The sequence below is a fragment of the Solanum stenotomum genome, chromosome 11 (genome assembly GCF_019186545.1).
Source record: "Solanum stenotomum isolate F172 chromosome 11, ASM1918654v1, whole genome shotgun sequence".
Taxonomy (NCBI): Eukaryota; Viridiplantae; Streptophyta; class Magnoliopsida; order Solanales; family Solanaceae; genus Solanum; species Solanum stenotomum.
In genome coordinates, this window is record NC_064292.1 from 15,833,539 (window position 1) to 15,852,088 (window position 18,550).

At 33.8% G+C, this 18,550-nt stretch overlaps 1 long non-coding RNA gene and 1 pseudogene across 1 annotated transcript; both read left to right on the forward strand.

The window, feature by feature from the left end:
* The first annotated feature begins 3,237 nt into the window (after positions 1-3,237).
* On the forward strand, positions 3,238-13,456 carry LOC125845322 (uncharacterized). The gene is made up of 3 exons (XR_007444260.1): positions 3,238-3,377; positions 11,744-11,820; positions 13,218-13,456. It is a non-coding gene; the product is annotated as an uncharacterized LOC125845322 (long non-coding RNA).
* A 1,294-nt stretch (positions 13,457-14,750) lies between these two features.
* On the forward strand, positions 14,751-18,441 carry LOC125845698 (exonuclease V, chloroplastic-like; annotated as a pseudogene).
* The last annotated feature ends 109 nt before the right edge of the window (positions 18,442-18,550 follow it).

Here is an 18,550-nt window from a genome sequence, read left to right on the forward strand (position 1 = left end):
GACTTTCCCCTAAAAATCATAAGTCTAGTTTAAAGATATCACCTCATGAATACTTCTGCTCTTCTATTCAACACCAACACTTACACTTGGTCGTTACTAGCTCAATGAAAGCTCATCATAAACTCCTTTTTAGTTAAAGTATACTCTAACTCATCCTAACTCGTAACTATTCATCTATCATCTATAGTGATTCATAATTGTATGGAGGAATTTGAGTTGGAAAGAATGAAATTCTTGGAGAAAGACTTACCTTGAAGAAGAATCTTGAAAAGATTGAAAGAATCTTGAATGGAGTCTTCTATTTTGATTTTTTCTTAGGGTTTTGTCCTGGGGTTGGAGAGAGAAGAGAATGATGGATTAAAAGATAAAAATCTTATTGGTTTGGAAAGAAATTAATTTCTTAGGGTTTTGTCCTGGGGTTTGGAGGTAAAAAGATAAAAAGACCCTTTTTAATGTTTTCCCGTCAACTAATTCACCAATGCACTGTATCAGTTACTAAAATGGTCATAACTTTTTACTAAAAATTGGATTGACGCGAAATTGGTGGCGTTGGAAAGAGGATTCAAATACCTTTATTTTGATAGGTTATGAGCAACGTAACTCTTTATATTCTGAGAGATATGGTAGTTTGAAGTTGACTCAAGTAGAATCTTACATCAAAACTTAATCGATAAGGAAACTTTCAACTCTACTTTGTGCTATGAGATTCTAATGACTAAATTGATATTCAAAATCATTCTCACACTAAGGAATTTACCTTAACACCTAAAAAAATTAAGAGTAACTCAGTACAACCTTATACGCAATTCAAGAATGGTTTGAACTTAACTTAGAAATTTTCGGAGTGTTACAAAATGAAACAATATTCCATAAAACACTTTTTAAAAAAAATTCCTTTTACATCCATTTGCTTATCAATCAATGTAGTTTATATATTCATATTCCATAAATCATTAAAAAAATAATATTTTTCCTTTTATATCCATTTTCTTACCAAATCAATAGTTCATATAATCATATCCCATAAATCATTGAAAAATTAATATTTTCCCTTTTACATTCATTTTCTTACAAAATCAATAGTTCATATAATCATATTCCATAGATCATTGAAAATTAATATTTTTCCATTTATATCCATTTTCTTACCAAATAAGTAGTTCATACATAATCAAATTCCATAAATCATTGAAAATTAATATTTTCCCTTTTACATCTATTTTCTTACCAAATCACTAGTTCATAAAATCATATTCCATAAACCATTGAAAAATTAATATTTTTCCTTTAACATCCATTTTCTTTCAAATCAATAATATATTCCATAAAACATTAAGAAATTAATTTCTTTCCATTTACTTCAATTTTCTTACAAAAATCAATAGTTGATTTCATAAATAATAGATTCTATCAATCTACTTCCAATTTTATGCCACTATATGTATTCTTGATATTAACTAAGTAGATTTATTATCAAATATAAAAAAGCAAAAATGGAGAGACAATTCTCAAAGATGCTTTTTGTTTTTGCTTTATTTCTTATTTCATCTGGTATGAATTCTTACTCTAATTCATTTTCTTTTATTTTCTTATATATGATCGCGAGCTAAATTTTATCAATCGTAACAGTAAAGTCACAAAATTATTTTTTTCTTTATAATATTTCATATTTAATGGTGCAAGCAAAAAACAAACCATGTAATCAGGCTTCGGATTGTGTCAACACTTGTGGTACAACGTTGTTGCATGCTTGTCTTAACCATGTATGTGTTTGTGTGCACGCGAAAAACAAGTTTACAAGACGTATGATGAAGGAAAGTAATAATAATGTTCTTCATGAATCTTCATGAATTTAATTATTTCATTGTATTATTATTGAGAGTAATAATATAGTGATCATTTTGATTCTATTATAATCTCATCAATAATATCGATTTGTAGCATTTTTTTGGGATCCTTAATAATGCAAGTGTTTTAATGTCTTGATAAGCATTTCTTATTAAGATGTGTGTGGAGAGGCGATAAAATTAGTCGATAGAAATATAACTCACTCAATTCGCTCAAGTTTAAATGATTTAATGGACCATTCATTAGTTAACTCGATGGCTCAATATAACTCATCTAAAAATTGGTTATACTGATATGTAGCATAAATTGACGCATGAAAAAATTCTTATTTTGTTAGAATTGGGTTATGGGCTTGAGAAAATCACTATCACTCTTGGATCCTTAGTGTTGGGCTACACTTTAAGCTCTAGCAGTATTGGGCCCAAGTTCTTCAATCTAGTTATGATGATTTCAGAGGGATCTTAACGATTTTAGCCAAACGTCTAGAATTATTTTCACCCACTTAATTATAACTATTTGTAGCCATCATCGATGAATATTTAGTATAAGAAGTATATATATATAGGAGTTTACAAATAGTCATCATAATAAACTTAATTAGGCTCCTTAACTATAGTTTGTATATTTACGGGTTGTAGCTATAGCTCTTATGGACGACCTCATGGGTATGTTTGTGTAATTCACGTGTATTTATATAATTGAACTATTTTCCGTTCGTGAAATAAGTGTTTGTATAAAAGAGCTATTCCCGTCGTGGTTGTATAAACGTAGTAACAACTGTTATAAAAATTCCAAAATTATACAAATATGATAAAACTTGAAATAATAAATTTATACAAATACAAACATCTAAACTTTAAATAGTTATACAAATTATATTATACAAAAGTTATACAAATTATATTTATACAAATTTCGAAAACTATACGTTTATACAACTCAAACTTGGCCGCGTAATTTTGCCTAGAAATTAGTGACGAATGGTGATTAATTCAAACTGTAGGTATGTTAACTGATTAACTATCATATGTTTATTTATCCGCGTAATTTCCCCTATATAAAATTGTATACATTATACGATGATTAAATTGACTTAAAATTAGCAAGTCTTTGTTAGAAAAAGTAAATAATATTTTAAAAAAAAGTTTTCCTCGTAAATTGGAAATTAAATCAAAGATATATAATACTCTTTTAATTAATAATTTATTTTAAATCATTAATAAATTTTAAAAAAGACATATATACATCAACATTGTCTTTTTTTTTTGCTTCAAAGACCCATTGGGTCAAACATTTTATAATAAAAATTGATAATGTATGTGGGCTAGCTAGTGAGCCCACTTCTTAAACAAAAAGCCTAAAAAACACAAGCTAATCAGAATTGAAAAAGGAAAGTAAAGTAAGCAGTCACTGTAATAAAGAAAAATGGGGGAAAAGTTGTTCCTCCCAATGATCGAATCTCCTGCACTTGCGATGCCTCCAATCCGCTCACTACTTCAATTCATATCATGAAGACAAGGAAAGACAAGGTATGCTCCTAATCCAATCTTGAATTGTTGTTATTTTTGTTTGTATTAGTGGATCTGTAGCTGACTTGTAGATCGAAGACTTCTCACTTAGGATCATCTTTTCTCCTTTCTAGTTAAATCAGTTGATCCTTACCCGAGTATAAGTTCAAGTGGGCTGAATCCAATCAAGGGATTAATACCACCACCTGTTCTTATACTAGGGCAAAGTTAACTAATTTTACTGACTATTGGGAGGCTTATGATGGAGATCGTTTTCAATTGTCTCCAACTTAAAGAACATATGTGCTTTAATATAGTGAAATTAAAACAAAGGAGAAAACAGTGCATGTACCTTCTAGTCCTGGTTTTATACCACATGATACACCTCCAAGCTCTCACCGGGTGTGTGGTATATTGACTAACCGAAATTATTTCAGACTATACAAGGACTGTAGCATATTGTTATTCTGACTTGTTTTGAAATTCACTATCTGACATGCATATTATACCAGCAACTTAGCAACCTGAAGCATTTGTTTGTCTGATTCTCATGTTTGGTGTATTCTGCTTATCCATATTGATTATGTTATTTCCTATGTTTAGGACCTCCTGGTAAGTTGTAAATTCACAATTAACTGCAAAATCAAAAACTAGGTTAGCAAAATAATCAACAAGAGTATTTCCCTCCCTTAAGGAGTGTTGTACTCTTACTGTTAGTAATTCTCTCATTCTATTAATAGAACTGATTTCCAAGGCCACATTCCATGGTGTATCCCATACACCATTTATCATATGTACCATTGCCAATGAGTTAGTTTCTACTATAATATGGGTATAATTTTTCTCATAACAGTATATCAAACCCTCTCTAATGGCCACAGCTTCAGCAATTAAATTGGTAGTATCTAGAATCTTCACTCCTTTTGCACCAACCAGATCACTATTATTGTCTCTAATACAAAAAGCTACAGCACTAGGTCCTGGACTACCCTTTGATGCTCCATCTGTGTTAACCTTCCACCAACCTTCATTAGGAGGGTACCACCTTACACACCTAGTTTTAAAACATGGCATGAAGTCATCCAACAATTCCACCATTAGAGGCCAAGTACTAGGAATATCCTTGTATCCAAATCTACACATCATGAACTTTTGCACCATATTATTAACATCCCATATAACTTTGGTGACAGAGTATGACCCACCATGAATGACAGTGTTCCTCCTTTTCCACAAAAACATAATATTATATTAGGAATAGCTTGAAACACTAATTTCTGCCTAGCATTACCAGTAGTATCCCACCACAACTTCATTGTCTACTTAATCTGAATGAAAGAGCCAATGATACCAGTTGCAGATGTATAATGCCTTCAAACTCTGTTGGCAACCTCTCCTTTTATAAATAAATGCTCCAAAGTTTCTCTCCTAGGCACACTGCAACATGTACATAATTGGGAGATATTGGGATTCCAATTAGCAATTACAGTAGCTACAGGGACTCTATTTGACCATACTCTCCATCCAAAAAAAGAAACTTTGAAAGGCAGATCCTTAACCCAAATATACTTAAATATTTCATCCACTTCCTCTTTCTTCCTTAATAGTTCCCAAGAACTCTTCACACTAAACTTTCCTGGGCTTGTTTTTGTCCACCAAGGTTTATCTCCTTGATCAGTCAACATAGCATGACCCATGTGTAATCTAACCTGATTAATTACAGCTTCTGGCAATTGTTGTTGCATGTTTACATAATCCCACCCAGTTTCTTTCAGGAATCTCTCTACATCAATCATAGGGTGACAAGTTTGCACTGCATTATGCTGAAGATATAATGGACCTAACATGGTCCAATTGTCATACCACACTGAGGAGGATACCCCCCTTAGGCTCCCACCATAGAAATTGTTCAATACAGGCTCTATTCTCTAGCATGTTCTTCCACACCTGTGTACCCCCTCTCCATTGAACAAGTGTAGGAATCTTCTTCTTACAATACTTATTCCACATAAAGTTTGACCATAGGGACTTTTGTGTTCTAAATTTCCACCAAAGTTTTGCATACATGGCGTTTTAGATATCAAACATAGACCTAAATCCTAATCCCCCTTCTTGTTTGGGTAAACATACTTTTTCCCAAGCAGCCCAATGTTTACTCCTACTTGTGACTTTACCCAAAAGAATTTAGCAAAAATCCTGCGACGTTCTTTAAGGACACAATTAGGAGGAACAATTGTAGTAAGCACATAAATTGGAATACTTTGTAATACACTAGTAATCAATACCTCTTTACCTCCATATGATAACATATTTCCTTTCCATGCTTGCAATTTTGATTTCACCCTCTGAATAAGTTCAGCATAGTGTTCTTTTCTTTTTCTTGAATGAGTGATAGGGCAACCTAGGTATTTAAAAGGGAACTGACCCCTTTTTATACATTTACATTCTTTCACTAGTTGTTTATCTCCCGTTGCAGCATTCTGATATAAATACACAAAACTTTTATCCTTATTCACTTTTTGACCAGATTGTGTCTCATAATCTTGTAATAGTGACACTATTTTATTCAAAGAATATGCATTAGCTGATGCAAAGATAATAGTATCATCTGCATAAGCAAGATGATTTATATTAGTGCTCCATTTTGATAAACCATAACCCACATATTGGTCATCCTCAAATAAAGAGTTTAGAGCTCTAGTCAAAACTTCAGATGCCAGTATGAAAAGAGCAGGTGATAGAGGATCCCCCTGTTTCACACCTCTATTAGAATGAAAGAAACCATGTGGTTGTCCGTTAATTAAAATTGAGTACCAATTATTAGCAAGTAGTCTCCAAATCGTATCAACAAACTTCTCAGAACAACCTATCTTTTTCAGTACTTTCATCAGAAAGAACCAGGAAACTCTATCATAAGGTTTGGACATATCTAATTTAATGACAACATTAGCAGGCTTACCTCTTTTTCTGATATCAGAAACAATCTCTTGAGTCAGCAAAACATTTTCTATTATACTTCTCCTATTAACAAAACCATACTGATTATGAGAAATCAATTTAGGTAACAAGACTTCCAACCTGTCATGCACAAACCTGTAAATGATTTTGTTGATAAAATTGCTCAAACTAATTGGTCTTAAGTCTGAAAAGGATTGAACAATCTCTTTTTTGTGCAACAAGACCAAATTAGTGTGAGTAATTGATTTAGGGAGAGTGATACGATGGAAAAAGTCTATGATCATCCTTATGATATCATTACCTACAATCTCCCAACATGATTGGTAAAACCTACCAGTTAAACCATCTGGACCACTTGCACTGCCCCCATTTAGATTGAAAACAACTTTTTTGACTTCATCTAGAGAAGGTTGTTTGCAAAGTTCAATATTTTCTGCTTCACTTATAAGAGAGAGGATGTTTCTCAGCAATGAGAAATCAGTAGCATCCCTTTCTTGTAAGAATTGCTTCTAATAAAAAATCACAGCCTCCTCAGCTATATCTCCTGCCTCATTTTGCCATGCACCTTGATCATTTTGAATTCTTTGAATTTGTAGCTTTCTTCTCCTTCCCTTCACAATACTGTGAAAGAACCTAGTGTTTTTATCACCACACTCAAACCAATCATAACCAGATTTTTTTTGCCAAAAAAAATCTTCAAAGTNTTAAAACAAAGGAGAAAACAGTGCATGTACCTTCTAGTCCTGGTTTTATACCACACGATACACCTCCAAGCTCTCACCGGGTGCGTGATATATTGACCAACCAAAATTATTTCAGACTATACAAGGACTATAGCATATTGTTATTCTGACTTGTTTTGAAATTCACTATCTGACATGCATATTATACCAGCAACTTAGCAACCTGAAACATTTGTTTGTCTGATTCTCATGTTTGGTAATCCATATTGATTATGTTATTTCCTATGTTTAGGACCTCCTGGTAAGTTGTAAATTCATAATTAACTGCAAAATCAAAAACTAGATTAGCAAAATAATCAACAAGAGTATTTCCCTCCCTTAAGGAGTGTTGTACTCTTACTGTTAGTAATTCTCTCATTCTATTAATAGAACTGATCTCCAAGGCCACATTCCATGGTGTATCCCATACACCATTTATTATATGTACCATTGCCAATGAGTTAGTTTCTACTATAATATGGGTATAATTCTTCTCATAACAGTATATCAAACCCTCTCTAATGGCCACAACTTCAGCAATTAAATTGGTAGTATCTAGAATCTTCACTCCTTTTTGCACCAACCAGATCACCATTATTGTCTCTAATACAAAAGGCTACAGCACTAGGTCCTGAATTACCCTTTGATGCTCCATCTGTGTTAACCTTCCACCAACCTTCATTAGGAGGGTACCACCTTACACACCTAGTTTTAAAACATGGCATGAAGTCATCCAACAATGCCACTATTAGAGGCCAAGTACTAGGAATATCCTTGTATTCAAATCTACACATCATGAACTTTTGCACCATGTTATTAACATCCCATATAACTTTGGTGACAGAGTATGACCCACCATGAATGACAATGTTCCTCCTTTCCCACAAGAACCATAATATTATATTAGGAATAGCTTGAATCACTAATTTCTGCCTAGCATTACCAATAGTATCCCACTACAACTTCATTGTCTGCTTAATCTGAATGAAAGAGCCAATGATACCAGTTGCAGATATATAATGCCTCCAAACTCTGTTGGCAACCTCTCCTTTTATAAATAAATGCTCCAAAGTTTCTCTCCTAGGCACACTGCAACATGTACATAATTAGGAGATATTGGGATTCCAATTAGCAATTACAGTAGCTACAGGGACTCTATTTGACCATACTCTTCATCCAAAAACAAGAAACTTTGAAAGGCAGATCCTTAACCCAAATATACTTAAATATTTCATTCACTTCCTCTTTCTTTCTTAATTGTTCCCAAGCACTCTTCACACTAAACTTTCCTGAGCTTGTTTTTGTCCACCAAGGTTTATCTCCTTGATCAGTCAACATAGCATGACCCATGTGTAATCTAACCTGATTAATTACAACTTCTGGCAATTGTTGTTGCATGTTTACATAATCCCACCCAGTTTCTTTCAGGAATCTCTCTACATCAATCATAGGGTGACAAGTTTGCATTGCACTATGCTGAAGATATAATGGACTTAACATGGTCCAATTGTCATACCACACTGAGAAGGAACGCCCCCCCCCCCCTTTAGGCTCCCACCATAGAAATTGTTCAATACATGCTTTATTCTCTAGCATGTTCTTCCACACCTGTGTACCCCCTCTCCATTGAACAAGTGTAGGAATCTTCTTCTTACAATACTTATTCCACATAAAGTTTGACCATAGGGACTTTTGTGTTCTAAATTTCCACCGAAGCTTTGCATACATGGCTTTTGAGATATCAAACATAGACCTAAATCCTAATCCCCCTTCTTGTTTGGGTAAACATACTTTTTCCCAAGCAGCCCAATGTTTACTCCTATTTGTGACTTTACTACTCCAAAAGAATTTAGCAAAAATCCTGCGAAGTTCTTTTAAGACACAATTAGGAGGAACAATTACAGAAAGCACATAAATGGGAATAGTTTGTAATACACTAGTAATCAATACCTCTTTACCTCCATATGATAACATATTTCCTTTCCATGCTTGCAATTTTGATTTCACCCTCTGAATAAGTTCAGCATAGTGTTCTTTTCTTTTTCTTGAATGAGTGATAGGGCAACCTAGGTATTTAAAAGGGAACTGACCCCTTTTTATACATTTACATTCTTTCACTAGTTGTTTATCTCCCGTTGCAGCATTCTGATATAAATACACAAAACTTTTATCCTTATTCACTTTTTGACCAGATTGTGTCTCATAATCTTGTAATAGTGACACTATTTTATTCAAAGAATATGCATTAGCTGATGCAAAGATAATAGTATCATCTGCATAAGCAAGATGATTTATATTAGTGCTCCATTTTGATAAACCATAACCCACATATTGGTCATCCTCAAATAAAGAGTTTAGAGCTCTAGTCAAAACTTCAGTGCCAGTATGAAAAGAGCAGGTGATAGAGGATCCCCCTGCTTCACACCTCTAGTAGAATGAAATAAACCATGTGGTTGTCCATTAATTAAAATTGAGTACCAAATTATTAGCAAGTAGTCTCCAAATCATATCAACAAACTTCTCAGAACAACCTATCTTCTTCAATACTTTCATCAGAAAGAACCAGGAAACTCTATCATAAGCTTTGGACATATCTAATTTAATGACCACATTAGCAAGCTTACCTCTTTTTCTGATATCAGAAACAATCTCTTGAGTCAGCAAAACATTTTCTATTATACTTCTCCATTTAACAAAACCATGCTGATTATGAGAAATCAACTTAGGTAACAAGACTTCCAACTTGTCATGCACAAACCTGGAAATGATTTTGTTGATAAAATTGCTCAAACTAATTGGTCTTAAGTCTGAAAAGGATTGAACAATCTCTTTCTTGGGCAACAAGACCACATTAGTATAAGTAATTGATTTAGGGAGAGTGATACGATGGAAAAAGTCTATGATCATCCTTAGGATATCATTACCTACGATCTCCCAACATGATTGGTAAAACCTACCAGTTAAACTATCTGGACCACTTGCACTGCCCCCATTTAGATTGAAAACAACTTTTTTGACTTCATCTAGAGAAGGTTGTTTGCAAAGTTCAATATTTTCTGCTTCACTTATAAGAGAGAGGATGTTTCTCAGCAATGAGAAATCAGTAGCATCCCTTTCTTGTAAGAATTGCTTCTAATAAAAAATCACAGCCTCCTCAGCTATATCTCCTGCCTCATTTTGCCATGCACCTTGATCATTTTGAATTCTTTGAATTTGTAGCTTTCTTCTCCTTCCCTTCACAATACTGTGAAAGAACCTAGTGTTTTTATCACCACACTCAAACCAATCATAACCAGATTTTTTTTGCCAAAAAAAATCTTCAAAGTGCAAGTATTTTTTATGTTCTGCATGTGCTCTCTACAATACTTCCCTGTTTTCAGCATTTGGGAATTCTTCAAATAGCCTCTTCTTGATTTTAACAATGTCCTGCCTGATGATAATTTGCTTGAAAATATCTCCATAAGTGTCTCTGCTCCAATTAGTTAATGTTGATTTAACTCTTCTGGTATTATCTTTAAAATCAAACCAAGGATTTTGAGTCCCATTAGCAGACCAATTATGTTTAACAACCTCCAGAAAGCTTGGATTATCAACCCAGAATTTGAGGAACCTAAAAGGTTTCCTATAGTTACTCTCCCCAGCCTTACAAGTTAGCAACATAGGTGCATGATCTGATCCTGTCCTTGCTAAATGCTCTACCTCCATATGATTAAACCTTCCTTGCATCTCATGATTGATAAGAATTCTGTCCAACCTTTCAAAGATACAGTCATGTCCGGCCCTTCCATTCTACTATGTGAAAGGGCTTCCCTTAAAATGCACTTCTATGAGGTCACAAGCTGAGATGCAATTATCAAGGTCTTGATGCTCAACATCAAGTACTGGCAGCCCTCCTATTTTTTCTTTAGCATTCAATACTACATTGAAATCACCCCTACAAGCCAATGACTAGTCATTGAGGGTGTACACTTGGCATAGATCAAAGTTACTAAGAAACTTTGTGAAGTTACCTGATTATGAAGCTTAATAGTAATTTGTTGATATGAGCTCTTCACTATTGTAGGATCAAGACCATCATTTGCAAAGAACCAAATTTTGTCATTTGTATTAGCAGTAGCAAATGTCATCCTCAATCTTCTCTTATATATGTTAATGTGCCTATCACTCTGAAACGGCTCCAAAAGTTCCATAAAAGAAAACTTATGGTATTTATGCAACATTTGTACTCTTTGAAAAGACTGTTGGAATCTGATAGATCTAATATTCCATATAAGAGCATTCATTGTTTATTAGAAGTTGTTTTGACCCTCTTAGGTTGCACCTTGATAGGTAATATTTTATCATTATAACACTGTTTCTTCCCTTTTGTAGCACTTTTCAACAATCTTAGTGATAGGACTGCATCAAGTTGTACCTCCCACAAATCCTCATTACTGTCCACCTCCTTCAAACCTCTTGCTATCAAAATAGCTTCTTGATCACTACTATCACTGTGACCTATTTCAATATTATGTGAGACAATATCATGTAAGACTCTATTAGGAGATTCCATTTGGATCAATTGGTTTTCAGCCAATTGAATCACCCCTGGACACTCAACTATTGAATGTGAATGTTTGTCAATCACCTCCACCTCTTCTTCATGCTCATATTCAATACAATCAAACTTTTTGGCGCCTAATTGTTGATTATTGAATTGTTTTGCAGAACTCACCATGATAATTGGTAATGCATCAACATATTGTTGTGGTATTGCTATGATTGCCTTGGACATGTTATTTTCAGTAAGCACACCATCCCTTTCTTCAACATTATTACTTGATGAGCATAAGGCTACAGAGGCTGCAATAATGTCTGCTACACTGTTTGAATTACACTCCTCCAACCCAGTATCAGTAACCTCCTGACTCACTAGCTCACCTTCTTCAGCCTTCTCTAAATTCACTTCTCTAGAGTCTGATAGTTCTTGATTTTACAGTTTTTTACAGCTTGAATGGTGGCATTCTCATCATGAATCTTCTCACTTATAATATCATCCTCTTTTTGAGTAAGAGTTTCTTGCCTGCCAAAAGTTTGTACCACCCAGTCCTTACAAGACTCCATATGTTTATTCTGCATTTCAGTTGACTCTTTCTGATGACTTGATGCTTTCAGAATGTTTGTGTGATTGCTTTCTGGATCCTCATCCAGAGCTGCAAAGCTGTTAGTAGTTTGAATAGGGTTCTCAATATTTATTTTATTAGTTTTTCTAGTCCCAACCACCTTCCGAGCTCCCGGATCACCCACCACTTTTCCACTGGATAAAATCGTTGCTTTCCCCTTTTGGAATTTATGAACATGTTGGTGTATCTTAGATTTTTGATGGTCTTCAGTTTTCTCTTCTGCCATTTCTGTTGCTATTGCATTGAATCCCACATTCCTTGCATCGTATCTGCACACTTGGGTGTTGTGTCCTTGCATTTTACATACATCACAATAAAATGAAACATAATCATATCTAATTTGTATCTCCTCCGTCCTTATTTTTCCAGTAACTTCATTTTCAATATCCATTGAAATTGATTTGGGAAAGTCACCTTCTAAATCAACCATCACTTTTACCCTAGCACAACTTGGCCTAGTTTTATTAATTGTGGCTAAGTCAAGTTGCAATGGTTTACCTACTTCCGAAGCTAAAGGAAAAAGATATTCTTTAACAAAGTAGGTGGGTAAAAGATTAGGGAAAGATATCCATGCTAGAGCTTTTGTTGTTTCTTCATTAACTTTGAACCTTGAGTCATACATGAGTGTGCACATCAGATACAAGTACCCATCTTTGCACGTAATGTAAAAAGCTCCTTTGGATATAAGATTAATGAAATCACTTTGATCAGAAAGCCCTATTAGAATATGTTTATTTCGAAATAAGCCAATTGACTATCACCCTTAATATCACATTGTTGGGGAATCAGCTTTCTCAATTAATCCATGTCTGTAATATCATAAGTAAATTTTCCAATCATTGCAAATTGAAGATTTTCAATTCTATTCATGATATCAACTTCCTTTTCAGTCCATTTAACATGTGGAACTCCTTCCACCATGTAAACCTCTTTGCATTGAATTGATTCGAATTGTTGTGTTGTTGGTCCTACTAAGTCTCAAAACGATTTGTGATTAGGCTGTATAACTTTGTCACCAGGTACGCTAATATTGGAGCTCCAAAGGTCTGCACTTGAACCCAAGGGTAATGCAGGGAAATCTGCTATCGATGAAAGCTGACCAGCCATCATGGATGGCTAGCCGGCAACCACAATACTCATCCCAAAGCTAGGGTTGTGGGGTCATCCTCCAGCGGTGCATTTTATAATTGTTACATCAACATTGTCAAATCATCTCTTTTGGTGAAAATAACATATAAAAATTGTTGCATTTACATGGTTATCTATCCTTTCCTTTTTTATCTAATTTTTTTTTCACTTTAATTTGTTCACATTTTACCCACACAAGTCTCTTTTATGTTAATTTTGAACCCCGCAAAATTAACCACTTTAAACTTATCAAGAAAACAACATAACACAAGTAGACCTCAATGTGTGGACAAAAGTAAAGTTGGTTTGTTTACTTTAATCATAAGTAATAAATAATCCTTATGTGTGCATTTATTATTGGATGGAACTCGTAACATAATTTTCAAAACGAAAAATCCTTTTGGCCAAAATGGTAAAATAACATATTTCATACTATGCTATTTTACCTTTTTAAAACATTTTTACCCTTTTAACTTTAATACATTTTAATTAAAAAAATAGAAAAAAGATCAGTTTATTTTAAAATAAAAATGATATTATAATCTTTTTAAATTTCTGGTAAAATTCTAGCCAAATTTTCTAGCTATTTAGCATTAATCTTTTAAAAAAGTTGACCTTTCCTTATTTCTTTTTTCTTTTGTTTCATTTTGGTGATATGACTTTCGGAGAATTTTTTGCTTAACCTTTATGGAACCTTCCAAATGGGTTTCACTACTTTGATTTTTAATTTTGTTGTTTCTTTTATCAGGTTTGGGCCTCTTTTGGGTCTTTACCATATACTTTCTATTTTTATTAATAAAATCCACTTTTGATTAAAAAAGAAAACCCTTCGCAGGGTGTTGGGGGAGCAGTATCTAAAGTTTTACCATTTTCAGAGTCCATTGTAGACATCTAAGGGCCTACAGGAATTAGAGGATTTTTCTTAGTTTTTCATGTGTGTTAACCCATAAATATTTTTATGATATGATTTTCGAACGAATTTTTTGCGAGTGACAACTGACTCATTAATTTCAAGGTGTGTTATGATTAATTATTAGTGATAATTCTGACCAAAAAATAGAAAATATCATATAATTTAGATAGAAAATTCATAAAAACTGACACGGAGTGCCATTTTTAAATTAAACAAAAAAGAGTATACATCATGCATCATCAAATTAATAAGGTAAATATATTTTGATACACAGTTAATGATAATTAAGAGAGAAACAAAAATACTAATAATTCAAATAGTAAAATGCAAAATATAATAATTAGATGTATTTTTGATGTTATTTCTTTTTTAAAATTTTGAATCTTTCTTTTGAAATTTAGTTAACCGATGTTCATATAAAAGAAAAAAATTGAACTCCATTATCTCAAGATCCTCCAATTGTGTTGTTCCCAACAGTCACATGCCACGACTCACTGCCCAGTCGCCGGAAATGACTGAGCCACGATCGCCGATTAACACCCCTCCTGAAGAAGTAAGTACAAACATTGCAAAACCCTAACAACATAGTTCCTGAGATTCCATTAGAAATCATCAGTGAAGAAGAAATGGGCAATAATAGACGCTGCCTTTGCAGCCACGAGATCTCTGGTTACATCACCACTACGTGCTTCTTTATCGTCGATGCATTTCTAGAACAACGTTAGGTCGATTACTCTGACAGAGTTTATCGAGTTGTTCTTCGCAAAGTGATTCGTTAGTGGTTGATTTAGAAGACTCTGGAAGGTTAATAAGTAGTCAGAAGAGGAATATAGTTGTGCTTCATTGTTGAGTCGGTATCGGAGGAAAAGAGGATTGTTGTTACTGATATTACTGCTACAATATGAATTTCAAAACTTTATACTCCCTATGTACCCATTTATGTGACATTTTTTTTTGTGATTCTGTAAAATTGCAATTTATAATACTTTTATAGTAGAGCTAATCCAATTTAGCTTCAAAGGTTTAGTTAAATTGACTCTCAGGAGAAAGTGAAAAGTTAAAGTGCCACATAAATTTGTGATAGAGGAAGTACAATTTGGTGTGGTAATGTTTACAAGTTGGTGTGTTTTGAAGTTGTAGTTTGAAAAGTTGTGGTTTCCTGATGTTCCACTGTTTGAATGTTTAGAGGAATTTTGAATTGCTTGTTGAATTGTTGCTTTGAACATGAGGGCTTATTATCATCAGATTTCCTATTTTATATGACTTTATTTGACTGATTATATTGTTTAAGATATTAATTTGACTTCCTTATTTAGAGTGGTATAGTGGACGAAAAACTTGAAGTAAAAGTGTGAAAGTGAATTTGATAGAGTTCAACTATTGAATAGCCTAATGAACTTGAATTATTGAAGTTGTGAATTATCTAGTCATCTTGGCACAAATAGATATGGTTGGACATGTTATTTGAATTGTTTCACAGATAGACTTGAGTATTGAGATGGAGCGGGCTGAAGTAAGATTGCTCATCTGATTTATTATTAAGTTCTAGTATGTAGTATAATGTTTAGTGCAAAAGATGTATTTCATTATAGAATCGCGTGAGATATTGCGTGAGGCGGCAAGATTTTGAATCTAGACCAGACTAATGGCGTATTAAACTTCTAGCTAGTTCATTGTGCATCTACTGCAGTGAGAAGGGGCTTTTGTAACATGTCCAGAATATGTTGTTGAATCCATTGACCATGTAGAAGAAATAAAAATGATGTTCTCTCTAACAACTTAAGTTTTTAGATGAAATGGTCACATAATTCACCCAGTATTAGAGTAGGAAGAGGTCTGGATTTGAGTCTAACCATCACCTATTATCAAAAGGAATTTTCAGGTGCTTCCCACAAAAAAGAAATTCAGGCCTACACGTGATAGGGCATGTTGAACACATAGTTAAGTAAATGAAAGTGGTGTTTTTCTAACATCCTAAAAACTTTTTAGATGAGATGGTCACACAATTCAACATACCATATGTCTCAATTTCAGTATTTCTCACTAACAATCTGATTTTGTTGTTCTTTCGGTCTCAGGAAGCAGATCAGTGCTATTGAGCATTGACCAATATGAGTTGCTGGACTTCCTCGAAATCTTGAACTTGTAGTTTTAATTTATTTTATTTGGTTTCTCTTCAATACCCTCTCATTGTGGATAAACTTTCTTTCTAGGTTACCCTACATAAATACAGTACTAAGGATAAGAACTATTCTATATATTTTATGTGAGAGTTTGTCTAGTTAATGGAAGTACTCTCTTGAGCCTTTCTAATGTTAACGTTCCTTTTTATCATATTCTTGTTTTCTGCATTTGTTTTGTTTATATTTGCAAGCCATTGTGCGAGGAGAAAGTTCCCCTAAAACATGATTTTACTGATTGTTTATCCTCATAATCGCAAGTTGCCTTCAGGAATGGTGTGAAAAAAAGATAGAGTATACTCTTGTTTGTGGCAAACCAGAAAAGACCAAAGCTATGAAAGCTGGTAGCAGTTGTCATGAAGCACTCGAAGAAGAGGTATTCCATATAGAGAGTTTAGTCATCCATTTATTTTATATTTTAACTATCTCAATTCGAGTGATTGAGGCAAAAGTAATTTGACAGGACATATATTTCGTGTTGTTCTGTATGTCCGTTTGAAAGGAGATGAAGAGATAATATCAAGACTCATGCCAAATTCCAAAATGGTTCTATATGTTTAAGCATTTCCATTTTCAAAGTGATTCTTTGAATGTGTGCAGGTGATCAAAAAGGTAAAAGTTCGTGTTGACTCAGTTGAAGATGTATGGGCATTAAAGTTCTTTAATTTCATAGTTAGTGCCAATCAATTGTTATTTGACGGATTGACACGTGAATTGCCCTTGTAAGTCTTTTTCTCATCTGTTGATTGCTCATAATAATTCTTTAATATTCCAAAAAGTAAGTTGATAGCAGTGTTCCACATTAACCATCAATTATAGCTAATGAGCTTATTTACTGTGTTTCTATAAAACTTTTTTGTTAATCAAACAGAGGTGTTTGCATATTTAAGTGTCATGTACAAACTTTATGACCCAATAATGAAACACCTTGACCCTTTAATCTCAATTAAGAAGATGGTGAAGGTGTAAGAGTCACCACCATTTGATTCACTACTTTAACTTTTCATCAACTTAAAACTTTTGATCTACCAACTAGATTAGTTTGGCTTTGTTGCATGACCCAAAATAGAAAAATAAGTCTCTCATGTCTAACAACTTAAACTTTAGCAATCACGCAATAAAACATACTATCAGATTAAATGAAGGTTTTCAAGTCTCACTGTTATCTATTTATTAAAAATATTTTTCACGTGTTTGAGGAAAGAAAAAGAATCGTCTACACATTAGGACGCATGATTGCAGGTTAAGCAAAACAAATGTGTGTTCTTGTCCAGTTGTTTTCTTGTAAAGTACATATATGTCCCCACTCATAAACACCTATTGACACATGCTCTTGTGCATATAAGGCATTACTACATGTCCATCCAAAGTTGCTTGTGATTGAATGCATATCCTCACACTAATACACCTCAACCTTTACTTCTGCACATGGTAGATAGAGTTTCCTTCTTAACAAGTTCACTGATTCTTGCAAAGTAGAAAGAATTTATGAAATATTCTTTATGATTTGCATCCTCATTAGCTGCTGAGGTAGTTCATTTGGTTCATCAGAGTAGGTTTTGCTAAGGTGTATGGATGGTGGGAGTTATTGATGAGATGCGAATGCCGAAAGGACAAAGTGACGCATATCCAATGTTAGTTGACACAAAAACACGAGTGCAAGCTAGCCTTCCTCGTGAACCACAACGGAGAAATGGAAGGTATAGTTTTGCATTGAATGTTGAATAGTAAAGAAACTTTCATATGGTGCATCGCTAATTTGAAGAGAGATGCATCATATCTAAATTTCTTTACTATTCTAAATATTACGAGTACAAAATCTGATGAACTGATGCCCTTCTATGGCAGGCTTCAGCTAATGTGCTACAAGCATTTGTGGGACAGCTTGGTAGCAGATGACTTTCCTCCAGCCAGTTCTTTGAGTTCTTCTCTCTGACTCCTAATCACATTTTATCTGCACAAATCAGAGAAAGTACTGTTGAAATTATAGAAGGGCACCCCCTTAACTTCATCACCTCATAGCATAGAAGTATATCAGTATGATGAACATCAAATTTACAAGAATATGAAATATCAAATGATAATTTTATGGTATGGCGCGGGGGTGGGGGAGCTCGAGGTGTGGTGCTCG